Consider the following 14,610-nt stretch of genomic DNA (forward strand, 5'->3'; position numbering starts at 1 on the left):
TCATTCGGGGTCGGGGCCGATGAGTCCGTTCTCTACTACACAGCCAAGGATGGCAAGGCGCGAGGTGTTAAACACACATTTCTCCTTATTGTAGGTGAGGTTCAGCCGTTGGGCCGTACGGAGGAATTTCTCCAGATTCACGTCATGGTCCTGCCGGTCGCGGCCGCAGATGGTGACGTTATCTGGGTAGGGGAATGTGGCTTGCAGTCCGTTCTGGTCAACCATCCGGTCCATCTCCCTTTGGAAGACCGAGATCCCGTTGGTGACACCGAAGGGGACCCTAAGGAAGTGGTATAGGCGCCCATTCGCCTCGAAGGCGGTGTACTGGTGGTCCTCGGGGTGGATAGGGAGTTGGTGGTAGGCCGACTTAAGGTCGATGGTCGAGAATACGCAGTATTGTGCAATCTGATTGACCATGTCAGATATGCGGGGAAGGGGGTATGCGTCCAGCTGGGTGTATCTGTTTATGGTCTGGCTGTAGTCGATGACCAGGCGATTTTTATCGCCGGTCTTAATGACCACGACCTGGGCACGCCAGGGGCTGTTGCTCCCCTCGATAATGCCCTCTTTCAGGAGGCGCCGCACCTCAGAGCTAATGAAGGCTCTGTCTCCAGCACTGTACCGCCTGCTCTTGGTCGCGACGGGTTTGCAGTCGGGGGTGAGGTTAGCGAACAGGGAAGGTGGCGGCACCTTGAGGGTGGATAGGCTGCAGGTGTTACGCGGTGGGCGGTTTAACATTCGCTGGTTGTCGACTGTGAGTGGGGGGAGGGGTCCACCGTATGCTAGGGTTACACTTTGGAGGTGGGATTGGAAGTCCAGCCCTAGTAGGACGGCAGCGCAGAGCTGGGGGAGGACGAGGAGTTTAAAATGTTTATACTCCGTACCCTTAACCGACAAGGTGACAACACATTAGCCGCTGATGTCCGTGGCGTGGGACCTCGATGCCATCGAGATTCGGTTGCGCGTTGGCAGGACGGGGAGGGAGTAGTGGCTCACCGTGTCTGGGTGGATGAAGCTCTCCGTGCTTCCGCTGTCGAACAGGCAGGTCGTGGCGTGGCCGTTTACTTTGATGTCCATCATCGACTTGGACAGGTGGTGCGGGCGGACTTGATCCAGAGTGACGGAGGCTAGTGTGTAGGTAAGCGAGTCGTTGTCGTCTGCGGGCGAGGCGGTCGTTGGGTCCGGAGGCCCGGTGGCAGTCGGGCGTGGTGGGTAAAATGGCGTCTCCCACGAGGTAGGACAAAATGGCGGAGAAGATGGCTGCTCCCATAACTCACATGAGGCACTATTGGGGTCGGTTGCCTTGATCAAAGATGGCCGCCCCCATGACTCACGTGTGGGGATGTTGGCCTCAGTTGCCTTGAAAGAAGATGGCTGCCCCCACAGTTCGCATGAGGCACTGCTGGCCTCTGAAGATCCGCTCCTGCAGGCCTTAGAGAAGTGGCCTTTCTTCCTGCAGGTTGAGCAGGTAGAGTTCCTGGCTGGGCAGCGCGACCTCGGGTGCTTCTCCTGGCCGCAAAAGAAGCAGCCGGCGGCCCAATCGCGGGTGCCCGATGTCGGAGCCAGTACCGGGGGTGGCGGTCCCGGTCGGGTCCGGGACGCCGACGCTGAGGTAGGTCCCGGGGGCGGCGCTGCGAAGGGTATTGCGGTAGGGGTCGGGCACGAGTCCCAGGGTTGCGAGCAGTACCTGGAAAACGCCTCCTGGTCCTGATGGGCCACCTCTAGGGAGAGAGCGAGGGCTTCAGCTTTGTCCAGGTCGAGGTCTTTAGCTTCAAGCAGTCTTTGCCGTGAGTAGTCGGACCGTAGGCCTTTCACAAAGGCATCGCGGATATTATCTTCCGTATTTTCAACAGCCGTCACCGCTTTAAAGTCACAGTTCCTGCCGAGTGCTTTTAGCGCCCGTAAAAATTCAGCTACAGACTCTCCTGGCTGTTGCGGGCGGGATCTCAGGAGGTGCCTGGTGTACATGTAATTTGCCGGGCTCCGGTACTGCTGTTTCAGTAGGTTGATAGCGGCCTCGTATGTAGTCATGTCCTGGATGAGTGCGTATACTCTCGGGCTCGCTTGGGCGTTCAGAACTCTTAGTTTGGATCTCTGAGGGACGCCGGATTCTTCCAGGTAGGATTCGAAGCAGCCCAGCCAGTGTTTGAAGTCGAGGGCTGAGTTTGCTGCCTGTGGGTTTAGATCCAGGTACGGTGGTTTGAGGGCTTGCAGCAAAGCCGGCTGGTGTGGCTGGTGTAGCCCGGTGTCTGAAAGCTGCTGTGGCTGTGCTTCTGGGAGGGCTTCTGGCTGGCCAGTAGTAGACATCTTTAAAATTTAGTCAATAAAATTGTTATACCTATCAATTTGTCCAATAAAAAGCGACGAGTTAGGAACGTAACTAAAGGTTTTTATTGACTAAATAACAGAGCCCACCCTCGTGGGTGATCGGGTCCAACAAGGAGGAATACCAGCCAGTCGACTACCTTTATACCTGGGCAGGTAGGTGGAGCCATGGGCGGAGTCGGAGGTGGTCAGCCCAGGTATAACAGCGCGACAAGAGGCGACCTCGTATAGTGATACAACAGTGAGAACAGTGATAACAATACAACAGTGATAACTATAGTGTAACAATAGTGAACGATAAAAGTGGTTTACCACAGTGGGCTTCTAGTCTGTCAAGAATAGAATGTGGGCATCCTAGTCTGTCAGGAGTAGAATGTGGGCCTTCTAGTCTGTCACTAATAGAATGTGGGCCTTCCAGTCTCTCAGGAATGGAATGTGGGCCTTCCAGTCTGCCACTAATAGAATGTGGGCCTTCTCGTCTGTCACTAATAAAATGTGGGTCTTCTAGTCTCTCAGGAATGGAATGTGGGCCTTCTAGTCTGTCACTAATAGAATGTGGGTCTTCCAGTCTGTCAGGAATAGAATGTGGGCCTTCTACTCTGTCAAGAGTAGAAAGTGGGCCTTCTAGTCTGTCAGGAATAGCATGTGGGCATTCCAGTCTGTCAGGAGTAGAGGGTGGGACTTCCAGTCTTTCAGGAATAAAATGTGGGCCTTCCAGTCTGTCAGGAATTGAATGTGGGACTTCTAGTATGTCAGGAACAGAATGTGAACCGCCTAGTCTGTCAGGAATAGAATGTGGGCCTTCTAAACTGTCAGTAATAGAATGTCGGCCTTCCAGTCTGTCAGGAATAGAATGTTGGCCTTCCAGTCTGTCAGGAGTAGAATGTGGGCCTTCCAGTCTGTCAGGAGTAGAATGTGGGTCTTCCAGTCTGTCAGGAATAGAATGTGGGCCTTCTAGTCTGTCACTAATAGAAGGTGGGCCTTCTAGTATGTCAGGAATAGAATGTGGGCCTTCTCGTCTGTCAGGAGTAGAAAGTGGTCCTTCCACTCTGTCAGGAGTAGAATGTGGGTCTTCTAGTCTGTCAGGAGTAGAATGTGGGCCTTCTCGTCTGTTAGTAATAGAATGTGGGTGATATACCTATCAATTCGTCCAATAAAAAGCGACGAGTTAGGAACGTAACTAAACGTTTCTATTGACTAAATAACAGAGCCCACCCTCGTGGGTGATCGGGTCCAACAAGGAGGAATACCAGCCAGTCGACTACCTTTATACCTGGGCAGGTAGGTGGAGCCAAGGGGCGGAGTAGGAGGTGGTCAGCCCAGGTATAACAGCGTGACAAGAGGCGACCTCGTATAGTGATACAACAGTGAGAACAGTGATAACAATACAACAGTGATAACTATAGTGTACCGATAGTGAACGATAAAAGTGGTTTACCACATTCACCCCTTGTTTAGATTTGAGTCCGGCGGGGTGAAGTGTACTACCAGTTCTGGTATGTCAGTCTGTCCGGAGGCCTCGTAAGCCTCTCCGATCGTCGCAGCGGCGGTGCTGTATTATCCGGTGTTAATGCTGGTGTCTGCGTGGTCGGCGAAGGCTCGTGGGGTTCTGGCATGCCGTCTACCTGGGCTGGAATTGGCGGGGTGGTGGGGGGGGGTAAAGGTGGTGTCTCCGGAGTGCCCAAGGGTGCGAGGTCTCGTAAGGAGACAGTGTCCTCCCGCCCGTCTGGGTAAGCCACGTAGGCGTACTGGGGGTTGGCGTGCAGGAGGTTCACCCTCTCGACCAGGGCGTCCGTTTTATGGGCCCTCACGTGCTTTCGCAGCAAGACGGGCCCCGGAGAGGTCAGCCAAGTTGGTAGAGTGGTTCCCGTAGTCGACTTCCTGGGGAAAACAAACATTCGTTCATGGGGGGTGGCGTTAACGGCAGTGCAAAGTAGTGACCGGATGGAGTGCAGCGCTGTCGGGAGGACTTCCTGCCAGCGGGAGGTTGGGAGGCCCTTAGACTTTAAGGCTAAGAGGACGGCCTTCCATACCGTCGCGTTCTCTCTTTCCACCTGGCCGTTCCCTCGGGGGTTGTAGCTGGTGGTCCTACTTGCTGCAATACCTCTCGCTCGTAGGAACTGACGGAGTTCCTCGCTCATGAAGGAGGAGCCCCGGTCACTATGTATATAGTTCGGGAACCCGAACAAGGCGAAGAGGTCGTTCAGGCACTTGATGACCGTGGTACTGGTCATGTCTGGGCAGGGGAAGGCCAAAGGGAAACGGGAGTACTCATCAACGATGTTGAGGAAGTACACATTGCGGTCAGATGATGGTAGAGGCCCCTTAAAGTCGATGCTCAGGCGCTCGAAGGGGCGGGTGGCCTTGATCAGGCTTGCTCTGTCCGGCCTATAGAAGTGCGGTTTGCACTCGGTGCAGGTCTAGCAGTTCCTGGTCATGGTCCTGAGCTCCTCGATGGAGTAGGTCAGGTTGCGGGCCTTAATGAAATGGTAAAGTCTGGTGACCCCGGGGTGGCAGAGGTCATTGTGGAGGGTCTGAAGTCTATCAATATGCGCGCTGGCGCATGTAATTCGTGAAAGAGCATCAGGGGGTTCGTTCAGCTTACCTGGCCGGTACAAGATATCGGCCTAGAAATTGAGTTTTGGCGCAGCCAGGGCTTTAGCGCCGGAAATTAGTGCCGGCGCTAAGTCCCCCTGCGCGCGCCAAAAATTCAGTAGCGCCGCGCCCAAACGGCTGCCGGCGCTACTGGAGGGTTTCAGCGCCTCCCAATGGGCGCTAACTGCCCCATTGCGGCGCTGTTCCGGCGCTGCGGCACCCGATGCGGTGCGGCAGGCTGGGGACGTGCAGGCCTCCTCCTCCCATTAAGGAGGAGCTGCCTGCACCCGGCCGCGGCCCGCGCAAATCAGCTTAAAAATGAGCCCGGCACCTCGGACAAGTGCCGGGCTTGCATCTGTTCCGGGGTGGGGGGGGAGAAGTCCGGGGAGGGAGCTGCGGGCAGGCGGCCAGCGGGAAAGTGGCCGGCCGCCGCGGGGCCTTTAATGCACCGGCGCAAACTGGAGTAAGGCACCTCTGACAGAACGTTGCTTGCAGCTGCCACGGGCGAGGCGGCCGCAACTCAATTTCGGAGTTCGGGCGGGTTACCACGGCAACCGGGACGCTGCGCACACCGATGACGTCATCGGTGCCGGCGCAGCGCTACCGGTGCAACGCCGATTTAGGGCCCCAGGGAATTTTTAAACTGGCCATAACTCTGGCGCTAGTCCCTCTAGCGCCTCCAAAGCGGCGCTAAGGCAACTGAATTTCTAGGCCATCATAATCGTAGGTGGATAGCTCGATTCTCCACCTCAAGATCTTGTCATTCTTGATTTTGCCCCTCAGCTTGCTATTAAACATGAAAGCAACCGAACGTTGGTCGGTGAGGAGGGTAAATCGTTTGCCTGCCAGGTAATGCCTCCAGCGCTGTACCGCCTCCACAATTGCCTGGGCTTCCTTCTCGACCGACGAGTGTCGGATCTCGGGGCCCTGTAGGGTCCTTGAGAAGAAGGCCACCAGCCTCCCCTCCTGGTTAAGGGTAGCGGCTAGGGCGAAGTCGGATGCATCGCTCTCCACTTGGAAGGGGATGGACTCATCCACTGCGTGCATTGTGGCCTTGGCTATGTCTCCCTTGATGAGGGAGAAGGCCGCACACGCTTCCTCCGTGAGGGGGAAGGATGTGGACTTCATGAGGGCTCTGGCTTTGTCCGCATAATTGGGCACCCATTGGGCATAGTAGGCGAAGAGCCCCAGGGTTCTCTTAAGTGCCTTAGGGCAGTGGGGGAGGGGTAGCTCCATGAGGGGGCGCATTCATTCGGGGTCGGGGCCGATGAGTCCGTTCTCTACTACACAGCCAAGGATGGCAAGGCGCGAGGTGTTAAACACACATTTCTCCTTATTGTAGGTGAGGTTCAGCCGTTGGGCCGTACGGAGGAATTTCTCCAGATTCACGTCATGGTCCTGCCGGTCGCGGCCGCAGATGGTGACATTATCTGGGTAGGGGAATGTGGCTTGCAGTCCGTTCTGGTCAACCATCCGGTCCATCTCCCTTTGGAAGACCGAGATCCCGTTGGTGACACCGAAGGGGACCCTAAGGAAGTGGTATAGGCGCCCATTCGCCTCGAAGGCGGTGTACTGGCGGTCCTCGGGGTGGATAGGGAGTTGGTGGTAGGCCGACTTAAGGTCGATGGTCGAGAATACGCAGTATTGTGCAATCTGATTGACCATGTCAGATATGCGGGGAAGGGGGTATGCGTCCAGCTGGGTGTATCTGTTTATGGTCTGGCTGTAGTCGATGACCAGGCGATTTTTATCGCCGGTCTTAATGACCACGACCTGGGCAATCCAGGGGCTGTTGCTCCCCTCGATAATGCCCTCTTTCAGGAGGCGCCGCACCTCAGAGCTAATGAAGGCTCTGTCTCCAGCACTGTACCGCCTGCTCTTGGTCGCGACGGGTTTGCAGTCGGGGGTGAGGTTAGCGAACAGGGAAGGTGGCGGCACCTTGAGGGTGGATAGGCTGCAGGTGTTACGCGGTGGGCGGTTTAACATTCGCTGGTTGTCGACTGTGAGTGGGGGGAGGGGTCCACCGTATGCTAGGGTTACACTTTGGAGGTGGGATTGGAAGTCCAGCCCTAGTAGGACGGCAGCGCAGAGCTGGGGGAGGACGAGGAGTTTAAAATGTTTATACTCCGTACCCTTAACCGACAAGGTGACAACACAGTAGCCGCTGATGTCCGTGGCGTGGGACCTCGATGCCATCGAGATTCGGTTGCGCGTTGGCAGGACGGGGAGGGAGTAGTGGCTCACCGTGTCTGGGTGGATGAAGCTCTCCGTGCTTCCGCTGTCGAACAGGCAGGTCGTGGCGTGGCCGTTTACTTTGATGTCCATCATCGACTTGGACAGGTGGTGCGGGCGGACTTGATCCAGAGTGACGGAGGCTAGTGTGTAGGTAAGCGAGTCGTTGTCGTCTGCGGGCGAGGCGGTCGTTGGGTCCGGAGGCCCGGTGGCAGTCGGGCGTGGTGGGTAAAATGGCATCTCCCACGAGGTAGGACAAAATGGCGGAGAAGATGGCTGCTCCCATAACTCACATGAGGCACTATTGGGGTTGGTTGCCTTGATCAAAGATGGCCGCCCCCATGACTCACGTGTGGGGATGCTGGCCTCAGTTGCCTTGAAAGAAGATGGCTGCCCCCACAGTTCGCATGAGGCACTGCTGGCCTCTGAAGATCCGCTCCTGCAGGCCTTAGAGAAGTGGCCTTTCTTCCTGCAGGTTGAGCAGGTAGAGTTCCTGGCTGGGCAGCGCGACCTCGGGTGCTTCTCCTGGCCGCAAAAGAAGCAGCCGGCGGCCCAATCGCGGGTGCCCGATGTCGGAGCCAGTACCGGGGGTGGCGGTCCCGGTCGGGTCCGGGACGCCGACGCTGAGGTAGGTCCCGGGGGCGGCGCTGCGAAGGGTATTGCGGTAGGGGTCGGGCACGAGTCCCAGGGTTGCGAGCAGTACCTGGAAAACGCCTCCTGGTCCTGATGGGCCACCTCTAGGGAGAGAGCGAGGGCTTCAGCTTTGTCCAGGTCGAGGTCTTTAGCTTCAAGCAGTCTTTGCCGTGAGTAGTCGGACCGTAGGCCTTTCACAAAGGCATCGCGGATATTATCTTCCGTATTTTCAACAGCCGTCACCGCTTTAAAGTCACAGTTCCTGCCGAGTGCTTTTAGCGCCCGTAAAAATTCAGCTACAGACTCTCCTGGCTGTTGCGGGCGGGATCTCAGGAGGTGCCTGGTGTACATGTAATTTGCCGGGCTCCGGTACTGCTGTTTCAGTAGGTTGATAGCGGCCTCGTATGTAGTCATGTCCTGGATGAGTGCGTATACTCTCGGGCTCGCTTGGGCGTTCAGAACTCTTAGTTTGGATCTCTGAGGGACGCCGGATTCTTCCAGGTAGGATTCGAAGCAGCCCAGCCAGTGTTTGAAGTCGAGGGCTGAGTTTGCTGCCTGTGGGTTTAGATCCAGGTACGGTGGTTTGAGGGCTTGCAGCCAAGCCGGCTGGTGTGGCTGGTGTAGCCCGGTGTCTGAAAGCTGCTGTGGCTGTGCTTCTGGGAGGGCTTCTGGCTGGCCAGTAGTAGACATCTTTAAAATTTAGTCAATAAAATTGTTATACCTATCAATTTGTCCAATAAAAAGCGACGAGTTAGGAACGTAACTAAAGGTTTTTATTGACTAAATAACAGAGCCCACCCTCGTGGGTGATCGGGTCCAACAAGGAGGAATACCAGCCAGTCGACTACCTTTATACCTGGGCAGGTAGGTGGAGCCATGGGCGGAGTCGGAGGTGGTCAGCCCAGGTATAACAGCGCGACAAGAGGCGACCTCGTATAGTGATACAACAGTGAGAACAGTGAGAACAATACAACAGTGATAACTATAGTGTAACAATAGTGAACGATAAAAGTGGTTTACCACAGTGGGCTTCTAGTCTGTCAAGAATAGAATGTGGGCATCCTAGTCTGTCAGGAGTAGAATGTGGGCCTTCTAGTCTGTCACTAATAGAATGTGGGCCTTCCAGTCTGTCAGCAATAGAATGTAGGCCTTCCAGTCTGTCACAAATAGAATGTGGGCCTTCTAGTCTGTCATGTATAGAATGTGGGCCTTCTAGTTTGTCAGGAGTAGAATGTGGGCCTTCTAGTCTGTCACTAATAGAATGTGGGCATTCCAGTCTGTCAGGAATAGAACGTGGGCCTCCTAGTCTGTCAGGAATAGAATGCCGGCCTTCTAGCCTGTCAGGAATAGAATGTGGGCCTTCTAGTCTGTCACTAATAGAATGTGGGCCTTCTAGTCTCTCAGGATATAAGGTGTGCCTTCCAGTCTGTCAAGAATAGAATGTGGGCATTCTAGTCTGTCACTAATAGAAAGTGGGCCTTCTAGTCTCTAACTAATAGAATGTAGGGCTTCCAGTCAGTCAGGAATAGAATGTGGGCCACCTAGTCTGTCAGGAATAGAATGTGGGCCTTCTAGTCTGTCAGGAATACAATGTGGGCATTCCAGTCTGTCAGGAATAGAATGTCGGCCTTCTAGTCTGTCAGGAATAGAATGTGGGCCTTCTAGTCTGTCACTAATAGAATGTGGGCCTTCCAGTCTATCAGGAATAGAATGTGGGCCTTCTAGTCTGTCAGGAACAGAATGTGGGCCTTCTAGTCTCTCACTAATAGAATGTGGGCCTTGTAGTCTGTCACTAATAGAATGTGGGCCTTCTAGTCTATCAGGATGAAAGGTGTGCCTTCCAGTCTGTCAAGAATAGAATGTGGGCCTTCTAGTCTGTCACTAATAGAATGTGGGCATTCTAGTCTGTCACAAATACAACGTGGGCCTTCCAGTCTGTCAGGAATAGAATGTGGGCCTTCTAGTCTGTCAGGAGTAGAAAGTAGGCCTTCTAGTCTTTCACGAATAGTATGTGGGCCTTCTAGTCTGTCACTGATAGAATGTGGACCTGCTAGTTTGTCACTAATATAATGTGGGCCTTCTAATCTGTCAGGAGTAGAATGTGGGCCTTCTCCTCTGTCACTAATAGAATGTGGGCCTTCTAGTCTGTCATGAATTGAATGTGGGCCTTCTAGTCTGTCACTAATAGAATGTGGGCCTTCTAGTCTGTCATGAATTGAATGTGGGCCTTCCAGTCTGTCACTAATAGAATGTGGGCCTTCTAGTCTGTCAGGAATAGAATGTGGGCCTTCTAGACTGTCACAAATAGAATATGGGTCTTCCAGTCTGTCAGGAATAGAATGTGGGCCTTCTACTCTGTCAAGAGTAGAAAGTGGGCCTTCTAGTCTGTCAGGAATAGCATGTGGGCATTCCAGTCTGTCAGGAATACAATGTGGGCATTTTAGTCTGTCACAAATAGAATGTGGGCTTTCCAATCAGTCAGGAATAGAATGTTGTCCTTCTAGTCTGTCAGGAATAGAATGTGGGCCTTCTAGCCTGTCAGTAATAGAATGTGGGACTTCCAGTCTCTCAGGAATAAAATGTGGGCCTTCTAGTCTGTCACTAATAGAAGGTGTGCCTTCTAGTCCGTCACAAATAGAATGTAGGCCTTCCAGTCTGTCAGGAATTGAATGTGGGTCTTCCAGTCTGTCAGTAGTAGAAAGTGGGCCTTCTAGTCTGTCAGGAATGGCATGTGGGCCTTCCAGTCTGCCAGGAGTAGAAGGTGGGCCTTCCAAACCTTCCGGAATAGAATGTGGGCCTTCTACTCTGTCAGGAATAGAATGTGGGCCTTCTAGCCTGTCAGGAGTAGAATGTGGGCCTTCTAGTCTGCCAGGAGTAGAATGTGGGCCATCAAGTCTGTCAGGAATAGAATGTGGGCCTTCTAGTCTCTCTGGATAAAATGTGGGCCTTCTAGTCTGTCACTCATAGAATTTGGCCCTTGGAGTCTGCCACTAATAGTATGTGGGTTTCCAGTCTGTCAGGAATAGAATGTGGGCCTTCTAGTCTGTTAGGAATAGAATGTGGGCCTTCTAGTCTGTAACTAATAGAATGTAGGCCTTCCAGTCTGTCAGGAATAGAATGTGGGCCACCTAGTCTGTCAGGAACAGAATGTGGGCCTTCTAGTCTGTCAGGAATAGAATGTGGGCATTCTAGTCTGTCACTAATAGAATGTGGGCCTCGTAGTCTGTCACTAATAGAATGCGGGCCTTCTAGTCTCTCAGGATAAAAGGTGTGCCTTCCAGTGTGTCAAGAATAGAATGTGGGATTCTAGTCTGTCACTAATAGAATGTGGGATTTCTAGTCTGTCACAAATAGAACGTGGGCCTTCCAGTCTGTCAGGAATAGAATGTGGGCCTTCTAAACTGTCAGTAATAGAATGTGGGCCTTCCAGTCTGTCAGGAGTAGAATGTGGGCCTTCCAGTCTGTCAGGAATAGAATGTGGGTCCTCCAGTCTGTCAGGAGTAGAATATGGGCTTTCTAGACTGTCACTAATAGAATGTGGGCCTTCCAGTCTGTCAGGAGTAGAATGTGGGCCTTCCAGTCTGTCAGGAATAGAATGTGGGCCTTCTAGTCTGTCACTAATAGAAGGTGGGCCTTCGAGTATGTCAGGAATAGAATGTGGGCCTTCTAGTCTGTCAGGAGTAGAAAGTGGTCCTTCCACTCTGTCAGGAGTAGAATGTGGGCCTTCTAGTCTGTCAGGAGTAGAATGTGGGCCTTCTCGTCTGTTAGTAATAGAATGTGGGCTTCTAGTCTGTCAAGAATAGAATGTGGGCATCCTAGTCTGTCAGGAGTAGAATGTGGGCCTTCTAGTCTGTCACAAATAGAATGTGGGCCTTCTAGTCTGTCATGTATAGAATGTGGGCCTTCTAGTTTGTCAGGAGTAGAATGTGGGCCTTCTAGTCTGTCACTAATAGAATGTGGGCATTCCAGTCTGTCAGGAATAGAATGTGGGCCTTCTAGTCTGTCAGGAATAGAATGCCGGCCTTCTAGTCTGTCAGAAATAGAATGTGGGCCTTCTAGTCTGTCACTATTAGAATGTGGGCCTTTTAGTCTCTCAGGATATAAGGTGTGCCTTGCAGTCTGTCAAGAATAGAATGTGGGCATTCTAGTCTGTCACGAATAGAATGTGGGCCTTCTGGTCTCTAACGAATAGAATGTAGGGCTTCCAGTCAGTCAGGAATAGAATGTGGGCCATCCAGTCTGTCAGGAATAGAATGTGGGCCTTCTAGTCTGTCAGGAATACAATGTGGGCATTCCAGTCTGTCAGGAATAGAATGTCGGCCTTCTAGTCTGTCAGGAATAGAATGTGGGCCTTCTAGTCTGTCACTAATAGAATGTGGGCCTTCCAGTGTATCAGGAATAGAATGTGGGCCTTCTAGTCTGTCAGGAACAGAATGTGGGCCTTCTAGTCTGTAACTAATAGAATGTAGGCCTTCCAGTCTGTCAGGAATAGAATGTGGGCCACCTAGTCTGTCAGGAACAGAATGTGGGCCTTCTAGTCTGTAACTAATAGAATGTAGGCCTTCCAGTCTGTCAGGAATAGAATGTAGGCCTTCTAGTCTGTCAGGAATAGAATGTGGGCATTCTAGTCTGTCACTAATAGAATGTGGGCCTCGTAGTCTGTCACTAATAGAATGCGGGCCTTCTAGTCTCTCAGGATAAAAGGTGTGCCTTCCAGTGTGTCAAGAATAGAATGTGGGATTTCTAGTCTGTCACAAATAGAACGTGGGCCTTCCAGTCTGTCAGGAATAGAATGTGGGCCTTCTAAACTGTCAGTAATAGAATGTTGGCCTTCCAGTCTGTCAGGAATAGAATGTGGGCCTTCCAGTCTGTCAGGAGTAGAATGTGGGCCTTCCAGTCTGTCAGGAATAGAATGTGGGTCCTCCAGTCTGTCAGGAGTAGAATATGGGCTTTCTAGACTGTCACTAATAGAATGTGGGCCTTCCAGTCTGTCAGGAGTAGAATGTGGGCCTTCCAGTCTGTCAGGAATAGAATGTGGGCCTTCTAGTCTGTCACTAATAGAAGGTGGGCCTTCGAGTATGTCAGGAAAAGAATGTGGGCCTTCTAGTCTGTCAGGAGTAGAAAGTGGTCCTTCCACTCTGTCAGGAGTAGAATGTGGGCCTCCTAGTCTGTCAGGAGTAGAATGTGGGCCTTCTCGTCTGTTAGTAATAGAATGTGGGCTTCTAGTCTGTCAAGAATAGAATGTGGGCATCCTAGTCTGTCAGGAGTAGAATGTGGGCCTTCTAGTCTGTCACAAATAGAATGTGGGCCTTCTAGTCTGTCATGTATAGAATGTGGGCCTTCTAGTTTGTCAGGAGTAGAATGTGGGCCTTCTAGTCTGTCACTAATAGAATGCGGGCATTCCAGTCTGTCAGGAATAGAATGTGGGCCTTCTAGTCTGTCAGGAATAGAATGCCGGCCTTCTAGTCTGTCAGAAATAGAATGTGGGCCTTCTAGTCTGTCACTATTAGAATGTGGGCCTTTTAGTCTCTCAGGATATAAGGTGTGCCTTGCAGTCTGTCAAGAATAGAATGTGGGCATTCTAGTCTGTCACGAATAGAATGTGGGCCTTCTAGTCTCTAATGAATAGAAAGTGGGCCTTCTAGTCTCTAACTAATAGAATGTAGGGCTTCCAGTCAGTCAGGAATAGAATGTGGGCCATCCAGTCTGTCAGGAATAGAATGTGGGCCTTCTAGTCTGTCAGGAATACAATGTGGGCATTCCAGTCTGTCAGGAATAGAATGTCGGCCTTCTAGTCTGTCAGGAATAGAATGTGGGCCTTCTAGTCTGTCACTAATAGAATGTGGGCCCTGTAGTCTGTCACTAATAGAATGTGGGCCTTCTAGTCTATCAGGATGAAAGGTGTGCCTTCCAGTCTGTCAAGAATAGAATGTCGGTCTTCTAGTCTGTCACTAATAGAATGTGGGCCTTCTAGTCTGTCACAAATACAACGTGGGCCTTCCAGTCTGTCAGGAATAGAATGTGGGCCTTCTAGTCTGTCAGGAGTAGAAAGTAGGCCTTCTAGTCTTTCAGGAATAGTATGTGGGCCTTCTAATCTGTCACTGATAGAATGTGGACTTGCTAGTCTGTCACTAATAGAATGTAGGCCTTCTAGTCTGTCAGGAGTAGAATGTGGGCCTTCTCCTCTGTCACTAATAGACTGTGGGCCTTCTAGTCTGTCACGAAGAGAATGTGGGCATTCTAGTCTGTCACGAATTGAATGTGGGCCTTCCAGTCTGTCACTAATAGAATGTGGGCCTTCTAGTCTGTCAGGAATAGAATGTGGGCCTTCTAGGCTGTCACTAATAGAATGTGGGTCTTCCAGTCTGTCAGGAATAGAATGTGGGGCTTCTACTCTGTCAAGAGTAGAAAGTGGGCCTTCTAGTCTGTCAGGAATAGCATGTGGACATTCCAGTCTGTCAGGAATAGAATGTGGGACTTCTAGTCTGTCAGGAATAGAATGTGGACCGCCTAATCTGTCAGGAATAGAATGTGGGCCTTTTAGTCTGTCACTTATAGAATGAGGGCCTTCTAGTCTCTCAGGAATGGAATGTAGGCCTTCTAGTCTGTCACTAATAGAATGTGGACCTTCTAGTCTGTCACTAATAGAATGTGGGGCTTCCAGTCTGTCACTAATAGAATGTGGGCCTTCTAGTCTGTCAGGAGTAGAATGTGGGCCTTCTCCTCTGTCACTAATAGAATGTGGGCCTTCTAGTCTGTCACTAATAGAATGTGGGCCTTCTAGTCTGTCAGGAATAGAATGTGGGCCTTCTAGACTGTCACTAA

Source organism: Somniosus microcephalus, unplaced genomic scaffold, assembly GCF_052327205.1.
Source record: "Somniosus microcephalus isolate GS21.2 unplaced genomic scaffold, FLI_Smic_1.0 unresolved_chr1, whole genome shotgun sequence".
NCBI lineage: Eukaryota > Metazoa > Chordata > Chondrichthyes > Squaliformes > Somniosidae > Somniosus > Somniosus microcephalus.